The sequence below is a fragment of the Ambystoma mexicanum genome, chromosome 7p (assembly GCF_040938575.1).
Source record: "Ambystoma mexicanum isolate Mex_15411 chromosome 7p, UKY_AmexF1_1, whole genome shotgun sequence".
Taxonomy (NCBI): domain Eukaryota; kingdom Metazoa; phylum Chordata; class Amphibia; order Caudata; family Ambystomatidae; genus Ambystoma; species Ambystoma mexicanum.
In genome coordinates, this window is record NC_090939.1 from 105,398,364 (window position 1) to 105,414,891 (window position 16,528).

The following is a 16,528-nucleotide window of genomic DNA, read 5'->3' on the forward strand; positions in this document are numbered from 1 at the left end:
TTACCTATTGCTATGTGGGTGTTCCCTGCCTATGTAAATAACTAAGGTGGTCTTCTGTCGTCAGAAAGTAATAAAATGAAAAATAAGTCTGCTATCCAAAAAATGAACCCTAATTGACCCTACCACTATCCTAACAAAATAACGTCGGGAGAATGTCTCCTTTCTCCTGATTCTTTTCTCTCAGGGTTTCTCCTTTGCTTTAAACTTATTAGTAGATTAATTTCAAATAGTATCTGGTCACCTTCTGTAAAAATTCGTTTAACCCTTCCAAAAGTTCTTTAGGGTTTCCCTCCTCCTTAGGGATTGTTTCCCAGGAATCCCTTTTAACTCTTATCTTTTGCTCCACAGTGATGTGCCTTTAATGCCTATGTAACATATACTTTCTTAGCTATGATATGCTTTCTTGGTGGTTAATATTCCTCCCCTCCTGGGTTAATTTGGTTTGTGTATCTTTTCTGTTATGGGCTTCACTTGCCTTCCCTTCATAGAATTCTCCTTCTGGTTTACAGTCTCTACTCTTTAACACATGTGGCTCTTTCCCCTCCTCCCATGGTAATTGTGCTCCAGCCTTACTAATCTCTCCTTTCGATTCAATCAAAGTTCCTTTTTCCTTTATTATAATATTATCTCTCTTTTTTTAAAATTCTAGTCTTCACTTCCTAACGTATGAGGTATCTCCGCCCTCTTCCCAGGGTATTTGTCGCCGAGTCTTAATGATCCTGCCTCCATCCCTAACTATGATTTTCTCCTTTGGGTTTTCGCTCCCTCTCTGATTTATTCCACTCTTTATTTCTTAGTGTATATGGTCCTTTCCCCTCTTCCCAGGGTATTTATGCTCCAATTGCAATGAGTTATTTTCCAGTCTGTATCGTAATTACCTTTCTCACATCATTACAATTCCATTGCATTGACTTCACTTTCTCTCTTCAATTTCGCTGAGACAAGTTCCTCATACTTCATAATGATTCCACTGTGGGATCCTGGTTCTCCTATTCTTCCCTTTACATTGGATTCTAAGTGGGAATGTCTGCAGGGCCTCTGTTCACTCGGGTTCTCTTTTTCAGTCATTCACCTTCTCATCTTCTCAGGTGTCCTGCTCTCGGTGCTTCCTCTCTGTGCGACCAGGTAACACTGCGGGTATCTGGACAGTTTGCTGACTTCACAGCAAAGTGGTTTCAGTGTTGTATGGGCGGCCTGCCCACCACAAAGTCATCGTGGTGATGCGACCACCATCTTCTCCTCGGTGTCGCCCTCTGCTTGGACCGTCCAGAGCAGTTCTGAAAAATTGCAGGCTCCGTGGCTCTCCTTGACTCCGTCCTATCTCGGATGAAACACCGCCAGGGGGCTTCCCCTGCTTTCGTTCTCGTCTCTCTGCTTTGCCGCGGTGTGTGCTCCTCTTTTCATTCTCCTTGTCTCAACTAAATGGAGGTTTCTGTTGAGACATATCCTCTTTCTTGGTTTTAACAGAATATTTTAGTTTTGTCTTCAGCCATGTCTCTGGATTTCATACTGTTCTTTACCTCTGATAGTCCGATGTATGACTTGGGGAGTTCTTCACAGGAACGGGAGTCCTTGTCCCCAAAGGGGTAGTCTATCCCAGTGAGGTACCACTTGCCCAGACCCCTAGGGAGTGTTGTGCAAAGCGGGCTCACCTCTCTAGCCTTAAAGGGGGAGGCTACCCCTTGGAGGAAGGGACAAATTCCCTTTGTTTGTCACAGTTGCTGCAAATAACCTTTAATTTGGTGAATTGGTAAATGCAATCTTAGTGGAATAAAGGGGTTCCTCTGATGCTGCAGAAATTGCAGCATGTTATTCATTATATGTGCTACTTCTTAATGATGCAAAAATATATGCTCTCAAGTTCCGGTTAACAGAAATCTGTGACTTGCAAATGTCAGGTGCAAAATTGGCCTTGCTTTCTCTGGCTGTGGCTCCATGTGGTCTTGCGTGCAGGCATGCACTCATGGATCCAACAACATGTTATGCGGCATGCTCCTACCTGCTTATTCTTTTTGTGAGGTGAATCTAGTTGCGCTAATGTATGAGGTATCCACTGTTTTTCCATATTGCTTTTGACTTTGTTCTAACAGGTACTGCCCTAATGTCAATATTTACATTTATAGTATTTTAGCCCCTTACTTTGCATCTGCCCCTTAAACCCTAGAATTGTGGATCTAAAACTATCATTTTTTGACTTCTCAATTCCCGTGGTTCTGTAATGGCAGACTGCTAAATTATGTTTAATTAAACAGTCCATCCCACGTCCTCCAATATTTCACAGCATTGATAGGGTGATGAGATGAAAACTCAGCAGACTTGTTGCGCTGCTATCAAGAGTAGCCACCTGTTCTCTGCCACCTCTGATGGTGCTGCTAATGTATGCCGTGTTACGAGGGATCTATAAGGCAAGTCTCTGCCATTTCAATTACCCTGTCATACTGAGGAGTGTTGTGACTACCCACTGACGATATGGACTGGGGCAGGGAGGTCATGGACTGTAGGATCGGTCAAATAATTAGTCTTGGCAGGAGGATCAGGTAACTATACGGCCTTCCCTTACTTGCACCTTTCCAGGTTGCTTGATTTAAGATTATATGTGAATGACTGAGGTTTCCGATTGGTGTTACCAGACGTTAGAGCTGGTGCACAGATCTGTGGATGATGGGCATATTTGTATGGTAGATGAACTGTTCCGTATTGAGAGGGGGATTAAGGAGTCGGGCACCATACGGCTATACTGTAGATGCTGTGCATGCATAGCTGTTTAATTTCTGATCTGTATTATGGAGTGCATGCCGTTGCCCTTGTATAGAGGACCAACCTTTTGATACAGGTAAGGTCAACATCTTTGTAATACTCAGACAGTCCCTTAATACATAGGACTGTGTTAAATATGGCATTTCAACTTCATTGAAATCTCAAGAAATATTGAACAAAATTTCAGAAAGTTTTGTAATATTTGTAAAACCTTTTGATTATCAAGTTTGTTGGGAAACCTTCATGAAAATGATAATTGTGAACCAAAATCTACAAAATAAAAACACATTTTTGCGCACGCACGTACAATATTATTGATGGAATTTTATGTTAAAAAGTTGGGTTTAATGGATTATTCTGTTGGTAATATTTTCAACGTGTAAATATTTGGGGTTGGTTGATAAACAAAATATATTCATGAGTTTTTGGCAACCACTCCGTCTTTTGTAAAAGTCATTATTTTTTCTGTGTGAGCTTTTCACCAACCAATCCCAGTTAATTAAAAGGAGATTGGGTGAAAAAGTTATTTAGTCTTTCAACCAGTTTTGGCAACTTATTTTTTTTAGTTACATGTTTATTACCTCGTTGGCAATGTATACTTGAAGAATAATACTAAAATAATGCAAAGTTGGGCTCTGTCATGTAAACCCAATTGGAAACCAGAAATCGCCAGGATGAATGGTTTGAATTGAAAGCATCCTTCACTCCACGTTAGCAAGAAATGCTGCCATGGGTGAACTCTGAGGCCACCAGCAGCCTGGATTGTATGGTATGCCAGCCTAGTTCTAAAACGTGCAAAATAATCCCATCCATACATTACTGTGAATATTTCTATATATAGCATTTCCATAAACAATAAGACTTCTAAACCCATTGTTAAAATATCTGTGTCACCAGGTAATTCTATTATGTTTCTCTGAACAAAGTGTACAAAGGCCATGGTAAAATTAAAGTGTTAATAGTTCATTTTATATAATGCTCCTGATCATGTTTCACAGCACTGGTGTTAATGCACCTTACTACGCAGAAATAAAAACTGATGTGCCCTTCATGTGTCCGACAGTGTGAGCACAGCCCACAACAGCAAGCATCTAGAACAGTGAGTTTTCATCCCTGCAGACGAACATGAGCTGTGTATATGTGCTGACCATTTATTTTTTATTTTATTGAGATTTTGTTTGACGCTTATATACCAGAATTGTGTTTCAAAGCACCACAAGGCTAAATGGTAAGGGAACAGGGGAGAGAAAAATATTGGCAAAACAGTAAATATACAGCCATGATCCTGCTAGGCTTTGTGGTATTAGGACGTACATGGGCAGTGATTAGAAGTGCAGGACATAGGGATGGGTGGGGGGGTGGGGGCAAAGAATGGGTAAGTGCTGGTGGGAGGGCCTTGGAGGGAAGTGCCAAGTAGAGGGCCTCAGACTAAGAGCTAGTGCGGGCAACTCCAAGGCTGGGATGTAGAGCCACCAAGCAGGGGCAGTGCAGTGGGGGGAGGTGCTGGTTTCGACTGGGTAGAAGGGCCTGGTATCTTGCGAGATTCATGAGGACTTGGCCAACTGTCTCAGCGGCAGTGGGGTGATTAGCAGGGAAGGGAAAGAGGTAGAGAAAAGCAGAGTTTTTAGCAGTTTCCAGAACTTAAGGAGGTTTGGCTCAAGTCTGAGAGGGGCAGGGAGGCACCAGCTGAGGAGAGAGATCTGCCCTTCACTGTCTGCTTGGAGAAGCGTTTGACAATCAAAGAGTTAGAGGAGTGGGGGTCTCTACAGGGGAGTATTTAAGGAGGAAAAGTTAGAGATGGTGTGGTCCCAGGCCCCAGAAAGCCTTGTGGATGATGCAGAGGGTCTTGAATTTGATCCTTGCAGCCACTGGGAGCCAGTGGCTTTTAGGGCTGGAGAGATACGGTTCCTGGACTTGAGGCCAAGGATCAGTCTTGCAGCCCTTTTCTGAATTGGCTGAAGGCTCCGAAGGGAGAAACAAGGGAGATTGAGAAAGAGGCTGTTGCAGTAGTCCATCCTAGACGACCAGAGCTGTGAAGACATTGAGCTTCTGGGGGAAGGTGAGGAAAGGTAGAATGCCTCTGAGGAGGTGGAGTTGGAAATGGGCCTTCTTGTTAAGGTCCATGATGTGAGGGGTAAAGGAGAGAGCAGAGTCGAAGATGACCCCAAGGTTTTTGGCCTCACATGATAGTGGGGGTAGAGGGCCCAGAGAGGGTAGCCATAAGGTAGGAGGAAAGAAGGGCACAGGTGTCCCAATGAGAAGGATCTCAGTCTTACTGGCATTAAGACAGAGATAGTTAGCTGCAGACCATGACTGAATGGCAGGCAGACAATTTGGGACGAGAGAGGAGGTAATAGAGGGAAGTTTGATGGAACATTGTCTCTAACCAACATAGCACTGGAAATGAGAGGAGGAGGTGATCAGGTGAGCCAGAGGCTCGAGATGGATATTGAAGAGCCAAGGCAATGAGATAGAGCCCTGGGGGGCTCCACGGTTGAATGTGAGTTGGTGGAGGTGAAAGGGCCCAGTAGCAACTGGGAAGGGTGATTAGTGAGGAAAGAGTTCAGCCAGTCCAGTGCCCGGTCAGTGATGCCGGGGGTATCAGAGTCGTTTTATGAGGATAGAATGGTTGATCGTGTCGAAGGCAGAGGAGAGGTCAAGGAGAATGAGACCAGTGGGAGAGTTTTAGTCAAGGTTTGCGACAGGCCCTCTGTTTTCACTGATGACTGAGCAGGAAAGTGCTGCAGGAGAAGTTTTCACAGGCCCATTAATTTTGCTAATGTGTGTTTTTAATTCTTTTGTCTTTGTTGAGGCAGCCATTAGCTTGAGAGGAAAGTGGGGAGGGTAGTGATCACATGCTGGTAGGCAGCCCCAAACCATTAAGAGATCAACCCTGGAATCTTTGATTCTGCTGGTCTGCTGCGTTAATTTCCAAGACGCATTAACGTTAATTTTGACCTGAACAGCAATTCAAATATATAAATAGTTGGTTATCATTGAAATGTAATCCTGTGATGTATCTAATACAGCCCTCATCATTGGCCATATTTGAACCAGGCTGCCCCGTGACGATCATGGCTAAGAAATACTTTTTTTGGGCGGGTTTTGCAAATATTTTATTGAATTTTTCAGAAACGTATACTTCAAACAAGTGACAGAACATTTCAAAGGAAGCTACATTACAACAAAATGCATTTTCCCCTTCTTTTTCCTTTTACATTTAGTTGTCACAATTTCATTAGACATACCAATACCAAAGGGGGGGATTTAACCAGGGAAGCAACTAGAAGGAGGGAAAGAGAAGAGAGAGAAGAGAGGAGGAAAAAATATATATATCTGGAAAAAGGAGTAGAAGGCGAACCGCACTCCCGCTGGCCAGTTGCAAGTGGCAAGCTCCAAAAAATGGCAGAAAAACAAGAAAACACTGTGTAGTGAATACAGATGTTTTTAATGTTAGAAAAAGGCAAAGTTGTACAAAAAATATTAAGTACAGCAGGCAACAACATAAAGACAGAGGCAGGACGCCGTGGTGCATGACCTGCAACACAATGCGTTTCGCGCTACACTAAGCGCTTGATCACGTGAGGGGGGAACAATACCAAAGGTGGGGGAATTCAACCAGTGAAGCCACTAGAAGGAGGGAAAGAGAAGAGAGGGGGAAAACATATATACACAATGCCAACTTTAAGGTTTCATAATCTGTTTCAGCAATAGCGTTTGGAAGAACATTTTCTCTCTATCCGACATAAAATCTAGGAATGGTCCCCATGTCCGTGTAAACTTCAGCAGTTTCCCCTCCATCATAGCCGTGAGCTTTTCCAGACCCAATAGCTCCCATACCTCGCCCACCAATATGATATGTGTGTTCCCTCCACTGTTTTCCAGAAACCGGCCCGTGTAATTCGGGCTGCTGTGATTAACTGGGAGGTTAAGTCTGCTGTATATCCTGACATCGGGAAGGACCCGTCATCCGGGACATCCCCCAGGAGTAAAACACGTGGATCCATGGGGAGCAAGTTTCCGGTGATTTCCTTGATTTTTGATCGTACCTCCAACCAGAATGTTTGTATGACTGGGCAATGCTACCACATGTGTGCTAAATCTCCTCTCTCCCCACAGCCGTGCCAGCAATTATCCGTATAGGCAGGATTCATTGCATGTAGCCTACTCGGGGATAAGTACTAGCGATAACAAAGCTTAAGGGCTCCCTCTTCCACTACAGTGCATCGGGAGCTCTTCTGGGCCCTGCACCATATCCTTTGCCAAGACACTCTGGGGATTTCCAAGATACCATATAAGTGAGCTTTTTCTCCATCGATACATTTTCCAGGAGCTTATAACAAGTAGCTAATTTATGAACTGCTGCCCTCTAGGATTTTGAGTTCTATTCCCGTTGAGTTCCTGGAGGCGGCCAGTCGGGTGTCCCTGTTGGTCAGCCAATGACGAAGCTGTATGTATCTAAAGCGTTCAGATTCAGGCAATTTGAATTTCTCCTTACATTCTACAAACGGTAGGGGTTCCTGATTTGCGTATAAGTCTCTTAGCCTCAAAGGCTCATCTGGACTCCAGAGCTGGAACAAGCCTATTTGAAGGCCCGGCGTAAATGTTGGATTCTGGGCAACGGGGGAGAGTGGACCTAGACCTGATCTGATGCCCCTTTGTGTGCAAGCTTTATCCCAGCTTTGGAGCTTTGCTAGCGTGGTGGATAAGATCATGTTTTGGTGCCTCCGAGCGACCCTGGCGAGAAACGGGAGAGAAGCCAGGGGGAACAGGGCTGCCGCTTGCTCAATGTCTTGCCATTTAGGGGGTTCAAGGGAGGTCCCCCAGTTCAGCATTGCAGCGACCTGAGCTGCTCTATAATATCGAGGAATCAAAGGGAGTCCAAGACCCCCGAACATCTTTCCCCCTAGTAAGCTGTTTGAGGAATTCTGGGTCTTTTCTTCATCCAAACAAATTGGGCTGCCGCTCTTTGCATAGCGAAGAGATCACTTTCAGGGATTTGCAATGGTAATGCATGAAAGACATCTAGAGGTTTCTGGACGAGGGTCATCTTAACCACAGTAATGCGACCTAACCATGAAATTTCCTGGGAGTCCCAGTGTAGGAGCCAGTCTTTAGCTTCCTTCAGCAGGCCGGGAATGTTAGCTTTAAAAAGACCTGAGTAAGTTGGGTGTCAGTTTTATTCCCAGGTATGGGATATCTGTGGTCGACCAAGGAAAAAGGGACATTGCCTGGAGGGACGCCACCCCGATGGGGTTTTCTGTTAAGGCCGTTCCTACTGATTTGGATGGGTTCACCTCAAATCTTGACACCGCTGCGAACTGGGACAAGAGTTCCATAAGGGGTGGGATAGATGTCCCGCGTATTCGAAGCCAAGAATTTTGGAGTGTAGACAAATCTGTTGGGCCAGGATTTCATCACCAGGGCGAACACTAAAGGGGACAGGGGGCAGCCTTGCCTGGTGCCCTTGCCCAGGGCAATCACAGGTGTCCACCGCGAGTTGCTCCTAACACGGGTCGAGGGAATTTGGAAATTCGAGAAAATCAATTTCGTAAATTTGAGGCCAAAACCAAATCCTTTTAACACTACTTTCAAGTATTCCCAAGACGTGCTATCGAAAGCCTGTGGGCGTCTAAGGATAATAGCAATAGCTTGCCAGGAATCTTGGGAGCTAGGGCAATTAGGTTGATCATGCGGTGAATGTTATCATGCGTTGATCGGTTACGAATGAAACCTGTTTGGTCCTTCTCTGTTAGTGTCGGAAGAGCTTCCCCTAGTCGGCAAGCTATTATTTTACTAAAGAGCTTCACATCTGTATTAAGTAAAGTAATGGGGCAGTAAGACGTGCATTCTGTGGGGTCTTTCCCCGATTTTAAGATCAGAGTAGTTGCGGATTCGGCCATGGATTTGCATACAGATCCGGTGGTCCAAATGACGTTAAAGAGTTTAGTCAGATAGGGTGTAAGTTTGGCGCTAAAGATTTTATAGAATTTGTTTGTGAGGCCATCAGGTCCTGAGGCTTTTCTAAAGGGGAGGGATCGAATTGCTACTTCAGTTTCCCGGATAGTAATAGGTTCCTCTGAAGGGTCCCGAAGTTCCTGGGCAATCTGCAGTAAGTTTGCATTATATATACATTCTTGCTCCATGTGGGGATGAGTGTGATGGGGGATGAGTGTTCCCTGAAGAAGTTTTCAATTATCTGGAGCTTATCCTTTTCTGAGGTAACGTGCCTCCCACCTGTGTCCCTTAAGGTTTCTATGCGGTTGCGCCCAGCTTGTTTTTTCAATTTTGCCGCCAGGAGCCGATTGGCCTTATTCCGTTTCGAGTAATAGTATTGCTTAGTGTGCACTATGCCGTATGCCCCACTGCTCATATGATGTACCTCCAGGGCCTTCGGAACTATACACACATCTCGGAGCGAACGCTGGAATCCCCTTTCTTTATGTATTTCTTCCTTTCTTTGAAGTTCTAACTCCAACTGGGATTGTAAGTGTTTCCTGACTCTTTCCCCTTGCTACTGTTTGATCTGTGATATGGCCTCGAATTACTGCGTTTCCAGCATCCCACACTGTCGTAGCTCACCACCCCAGTGTCATTCTCAGTGAAATAGTGATATATGGCATCATAGATTTTGGCCGATACAGGGGGTCCTCCAATAGGAGCTCATTTAGACGCCAGTTTATTGCAGGCGATGGGGTGGCGTTGAGAGGGGCTAATGTAAGCATTACTGGGGCGTGGTCCAACAGGGCTTTTGGGAGAATCTCTATGGCAATTGTCTGGGCTATAAGAGTATCAGAAACGAGAAACATGTCTAATTTGGAAAACCCCCTGTGCACTGCAGAGAATTAACTGTAATTACGCTCGTCTTGGTGGAGGAATCGCCATGTCTCTGAGTGCTAAGAAATTTCTTTTATCATTAGCAGTTGGGGGCAGAGATTCATCCACCAAAGGGTTAACCACTGCGTTAAAATCACCCACCAAGATAAGATCTCCTTCAGCGTTCTCACTCAGTATATTGGATAAGGAGGTAAAGAACAGGTCTTGATGGGAATTAGGCACATAAAGGGAAACCAGAGTCACCTTCCGCCCCAGAAACGTTGCAACCAATAGTATATATCTGCCATTCTCATCACACAGCACTTTCTGTACTTTCAAAGGAGTACCCTTACGCACCAGAATGGCTTCTTCAACCCAGAGGAAACGCAGAATTTAGTGGGGTAAAATTTGTTGTTGAGACGGAATTTGTCTGAGGGCAAGAAATGAGTTTCCTGGATAAACAGGAGTGACGAACTAAGGGTGGCCATTCTGTGAAATAGCACCTTTCGTTTTAGAGGGGAATTTAGGCCTTGTACGTTCAATGTAAGGCAATTAATGTTATGGGCAGCCATTCCGGTGTCGCTCAGGCTCCTGCACAGATCGATATAAAAATACCCTCCCATTGTGAATTTCCCACAGTTGTGTTCCCCAACATAATTTACATGCAAGCTACTACATTATTTATTTTTATTTTTAAATGTTTTTATTGGCATTTATATTGTACGTCACCAATTCGGTGTACACTTATTAGCATCTGTCAACATTTACACGATAAACAGTTAAATAATAATAATTAACATGAAAGGAAACATAAAGAACAATCAACAAACTAAACAGTCAGTCTTCGTTGCCACGTGAACATGCTGGGGCTCATGACCCAGCTTTTTTGACTTTTCAGACCTCGGAAACTCCTCAGTGATGAACTGGCTGAGAATGCCAAGTCTAATAGCTCCCTTGCTGGGTCTCAGGTTTTGTCTTTAGTCTTTTGGTGTTCCGGTGGGCAAGGGTAGCTCAGATGGGTTTATCGTCCGATGGGTGGAACATGTCCCTTATTAGGGCTTTCCAGTCCTCGTATGCTGGGCTTGCCTCTCCTCAAGCTCTATTCACTCCTTCTCCCCCTATTGTTGTTTCTGCCCCTGTCCAGTGCTCCAGTTACTTGTGCCACCTGTCGATGTGCGGGCCCCTGGCAGATTTCCATGCCATGGTTATGAATCTTTTGGCTAGCACACACACCATGCCCATGAGTTTCACTACATGTCGCAGCGTACTTATTCTTGGGTATGCTCCCAAGAGGCATTCTTTCGATGACCATTCGTACTGCGCCACCCCTGCTCTTCTACAGGTCTGCTCTATTTTGGACCAGAAGTTTTGAATCTTTGGACATCCCCAGAACATGTGCATCATCCCTGCCCTTTCTGAGTTACATCGGGGACGCAAAGAGTTAGTGTTCTTACTGAATTTGGCTATCCTTTCTGGTGTCATGTATGTCATGTATAGGACCTGTAATTGAATTAGTCTGAACCAGGTGTTCCTTGACACCTCTCGGGGGTATATTGGGATTCTTTCCCATTCCTTTTCAGTGATATCTTCCCCCAGGTCCGCCTCCCACTTCAATTTCAGGGTCTCACTTTTGGGGTTGAGTCTGTCCGCTAGTTGAGCATAGAGCCTAGACACTGGTTTCCATCCATCCCCCAAGTTGTATAGTAGTGTCAGTAGTGGGTCCGATTCTGGTTCGCCTGGCCACTTTTTCCATTGCAACTTGGCCCTCTCCCTGACTCTCCTATACCACAGGAATTGGCCTTTGGGTAGGCCTTCTTTTGTTGCCATGGACTCAAATTCTCTGAAGGGCCCTTCTTCATATGTGTCCCCCCCCAGGTGTAAATGCTGTGCCCCTACCATTTTCTCATTAGGGCCAGATCTGCTTTCTCCCTGCACACCCCTGCTGCAATTGGAATGTCTGTGGAGTAGGGATGTACCCCTCCTGTGAGATTCAGGGTCCTGTTCCAAACTTTCCTGCCCAACTCTACTAGCATCAGGGTTTTCCATAGACATCCCACCAGAACCCATAGTATTTTTCAGGTTCGCTGGTGCCACAGGCTGCCTCAGTAGTCTGGTTTCAGAGGTGTACTCATCCGCTAGCCATTTGGCCATGTGGCTCAGTTGGGCAGCCAGGAAGTACCTTTCGAGGTCTGGGAGTTGGATTCCGCCTGCTTTGTATGGTAGTGTTAGTGTGTTGAGGGATATTTTGTGTCTGGTGTTGCCTCATAATAGCTCCCTTAATATCTTTTCTTGTAGTTGGAAGAAGGAGGCTGGGATAAGGCACTGTATGTTGTGGAAAAAATATAGGAACCTCGGGAGCACTATCATTTTGACCACAGCAGCCCTGCCCATCACCGACAGTGCTAATTTGGACCAGAACTTCATTGATTTTCTTAGCCCTTGTACCAGAACCTGGGAGTTACCCCTGTGCATCTGCTCGGGTGTGTGCCAGATGTTGACCCCTAGGTATCTGAAAGTGTGCAGTTTCCATTGGATTCCCACTGCTGGGAGGTCGGCCAGTGGGAATGCACTAGACTTCTCCTTGTTGAAGGCGATCCCCGACACCCAGGCGAAGTTCTCTAGGACCACTAGGATTGTTGGTAGGTTAAGGTGGCGGTCTTTGAAATATAACAGCACATCATCTGCGTATAGTGAAAACATTTGGTATTCACCCCTATTCTAATGCCAGCATCGAAGAACTGTTTTCTCATGTATATAGCCAGTGGTTCTAAGCCCAGGATGTAGAGCATTGGGGACAGTGGTCAGCTCCATCTAGTGCCTTTCTGGATGTCCCCCAGTCCTGACACTGTCCTCCCAGTCTTAACTCTTGCCACCAGTGATTGATATAGTATTTGTATCCATCGGATGAAGGATTCCCCAACCCAAATTGTCTTAAGACCTCTAGCAACCATTCCCAGTATATGAAGTCAAAGGCTTTTGTGGCGTCTAGATATAACACTGCGTATGATTCGTGTGAGTCTTTTGTTTGTGCCACTATGTGCTGCAATCTTCGTAGGTTCGCTGCTGTGCTCTGGCCTGGTATGAGCCCATGTTGGTCTTCGTGCACTAATGTCCCTATCACCTTTGTCAGCCTTTTGGACAATATGGTCGTTAATATTATGATGTCGTGATTGAGCATAGCCAATGGCCTGTACGAGCCACATTCGTCTCTTGGTTTCTCAGGTTTGGATATCGGCATTATCAGTGTCTCCTCTACTTTTCGGTAGCAGTCCTTTCTCGTATGATTCTTTAAATACCTGCAAGAGAATGGGGGCTAAGGCTGCGTCATACGTCTTAAAGAACTCAGGGGGTAATCCATCGCTGCCCGGAGTCTTCCTTGTGGACAGCGATTTGATTGCTTCGTTTATGTCCTCTACTGACGGATCCCCGTTTAGGGTGGCCCTCTGAGCTTTGTTCAGTGCTGGCAGGCCTATCTCTTCTAGCGTGTCTAAGATGTGCCTCTGTGGTACCACTGTTGCATGGCTGTACAGCTGGGATTAGAACTGCTTAAAGGCATTGTTGATTTCCAGCTGTGATATATAAGCCTCGCCGGTGGGGTCTTTAATTTCAGTGATCGGGAGTTTCGGGTGTTCCCTTTTGCACAGACATGACAAGAGTCTGCTTGGCTTATCCCCCTCCGCGTGTGCTCTGGTGGTATTGGTTATGTAGTCAAATTGAGCTAATCTGGCCCATGCACTTTGCCAGTCATTTCTGGCTGCGGAAAGTTCTTCCTCTGCTTCCCTTGTCCTGAGGAGTGGGGAGTGATCCAATATCGATCTTCCCAGGTAAGATACCGACTCCACTTGGGATAGGTGTTGTTTATCTATTAGTAAGTAGTCAATTCTGGTGTAGTGTGTGGGTGTAGTTCCCGCCAGACCTGGGTGGCAGCGCTGGGGGGGTTAGATCTGTCCAGCCTGTGGTCTCGTATCCCCCCCCCGCCGATATGAAAAAACAATCCCGGTAGGGTGTTAATTTAGCACTTAACTCGATCAGGTACGTGCTGCCTCTAAGTATCAAGTACCTCCCCTCCACGTCCACCTCTTTTGACAGCAGCTTGAATGGTATTACGCCATCTATCCAAGTATATACTCCACGCGTGTATTGGGAGTAAGCCGCGCCAAAGCCCTGTCCCCCCACCATTTGGTCACTTTGGCAGTGCCCTCAGCTGTTAGGTGTGTTTCCTGTAGGAGTGCAATGGAGACGTGCTTTCTCTTCAGGTAGGATCTGATCCTGTTCCTGCGCATATAGGAACCCATCCCCCTGACATTCCATGTCAGCACCTTGATGTCAGCCGCCATCATTGTGTTGCAATGTCCAGATTAGCAGTTCCGATGTCCATTGTTCCCGTGTGTATGTCGTGGCGAAGACTGAGAAACATTTCGAACAACAACTTGATAAACTCAACCAACTACACCTAGCAGTTGCGCCGTGTGGGCAACGCTCAGGTGCCCCACCAATTCTTGACCTCTCCAGGCCGTCCTTGGCAGATTGTGATGCGACGGCAACAGGCCTGCATCAGTCTTTTCGCGGGGTCGTGCCATGCTGCTCGGGCCAGGCGGTGTGACTGGTTTCCTGTCTTTGTTGGTAGAGGCATTGGCGAAGTTTGTCACTTATTACGAATAGGTTGTTCTCGGCAGGGCTCCGCTGGGTCAGCGTTTGGTCATGCAGCAGTTTCCTCATCGCTTGCCATGTTGTTATCCTCGAGCCACATGTTTGCCGCTGCTGGTGTCTCTAGGAAGATACCCCGTCCTTTATGTATGACCTTCAGCCTGGACGGGTAGAGCAGCATGTACTTAAGGTTCAGCTGGCGTAGCCTGGCCTTGACTGGGATAAAGGAGTTTTTCTCTCTCTGGACCGTCGGGGTGTAATCTGGGTATATTGTGATCCCAGCGTTGTCTCTGCTTATTACGCCCCCCCTTACGTCTATGACATAGTATGATTTCCCTGTCTTGAAAGTTGAGGAACCTGGCTATGATTGGGCGAGGGTGCGAGCCGGGTGGTGGTTTCTTCTGAAGGGCCCTGTGCGCTCTTTCAACAGCAAACCCTTGCGAGAGTCGGTGTTATGCTTGAGCTAAAACATGGCGCTTGTGCGCAGTGCATTCTGGGAGCGTTCGGAGCCCTGATGGATATTTACTTCATGCCGCAGTGAAAAACTGCACTCATTCTGCTAAGAGCTAGATTCACGATGCTGAAGAAAACATGCTTTCCAAACCTGGTATGCAGTCAAGAACATTTCTGCTGGGAAAGCTAACTTTGTTATGTCTTGTTATGAGCTATGGGACTGTTTTCTGTAGTGCTTGTTTTTAGAGGAGGGAGGCACTTTGCTCCTTGAGGTTACTGTTGGTTGACACAGCTGGCAACCAACGGCGGCTCATCAATGCGCAAGTGCGTTGCCAGAAGGTTCGAGAAATCGCCACCCCTTTTGAAGGGTGCATATATGCGGAACCCCTGAGCGGTCAGGTGAAACTTCAGCCGGAGGGGGACGCTTTCGTCCGGCATACCTGTGGGCTGTTGTGCTCTCGGCCTGGCTGTTACCGGGGTCTTCCAGCCGCTTCTGGCGAGATGAGGAATCCAGTTACGCTCACAGTGATGTATTTCCTTTTGAATTCTTTTTCTTCTGTGATTTATTTCTATGTTATCACTGGTTGCTTCTAAGCTTTGAATAAATAGCCGTATAAGTGCTCATTATTTTCTAAGAGTGTGTGGTTGCAAGTTATTGTGTCTTCCTGCGTTCAAAGTATTGGCTCCGTAATTGCATTGGTGATTTATGATTGTCTGTGCACTCTGGGAGAGCAATACAGTCGGCCAGCCCCTATTTCCTGTTGTAGTAGGGTTTCTACGAAGTTCGTAGGGTTGGGGCCCTCAAGACCCTCTGGAACACCAAGTAGGCGAACGCTGTTGCGTCTGGATTTTCCTTCCGCGTCCTCGGCCCTTTCTTCCAGTATCTTATTGCGTGTTTCTAGTTCCTTTACCCTGGCCTGCACATCCTTTAGCGCTGTGGACATCTCTTGTTGCTCTGATTCTGTGGTTGCTACTCGTTCCGCAAGGTTGCGTTTGTGTTGGTGCATTAGCTGCATGTCCGATTTAATTTCCTCTATCTTAGTGTCGATGAAAGAGCGGAGCCCTGATATTGCGTCCAGTATTTGCTCATCTTTGGTGTGCTCCTCGGGAGCTTGTTGAGTTGGTTCAGTCCCTTTGGTTTCTTGCCTTTGTTCCTTTGGTCTGACTGCTGCAAAGGATTCCAAAATGTTGGTTTTGTTTTTCCCTTTGGGAAGGGACATGTCCATGCACTGCGGTTTAGGGCTGTAAGGAGTCGCCGATCAAAGCTGGATCACCTGTGTTTTGGATCAGCCTGTATGTGTTCTTCTGTGAATTCCTCTTGGTGTGAGCTTGATGCAGGCCTTTTTGTACTGTTGTTGGCAACCCTATGGGAAGATTACCTCCTGAGTGGGGGGTTGGTAGGGGTGGGCTGGTGCTTCTGCTTGCTTCATTGTGCGATGTTGTGCGCCGGGCCAATGGTGCCGACACCCTGTTTGGTTGTGCCCTTGGGGTATGTTTCCCTTCAGTACCCGGCTCAGCCACACATGTGGTGCCGTGACAATTGGTTCGACGTGTTTCTCTGCTGCTCGGGGTGGATAGTGGTCCTCCTTGGTGGGGCAGTATGGTCCCATGTTGGTTGGTGCGGGCGCACGGTTTTCAGGAGCAATCTGGTCGCCAGTTGATGCGGGCGTTCAGTGCTGTGAGCGGTCGGGCCAGCAATTGGTGTGGACGCTTGTTTTTCCCCAGGTGCAGCCTGGCCCAGTGTTCTTTCTCAATTCAAAACTTTGCTCTTTATCTCGCCCCGTCTTGCCTCAGTGTTGCTTCTGACCCTTGGGCGTTTATTAAGGGCTGAGTAGGTGTATTCCGTACTCTCCCG

The 16,528-nt window shown here is 46.4% G+C and overlaps 1 protein-coding gene across 4 annotated transcripts in view; it reads left to right on the plus strand.

Moving 5' to 3' along the window:
- GRAMD1C (GRAM domain containing 1C) overlaps positions 1-16,528 on the plus strand; it is a 2,017,351-nt gene that overhangs the window by 1,892,630 nt on the left and 108,193 nt on the right. The window lies entirely within an intron of this gene.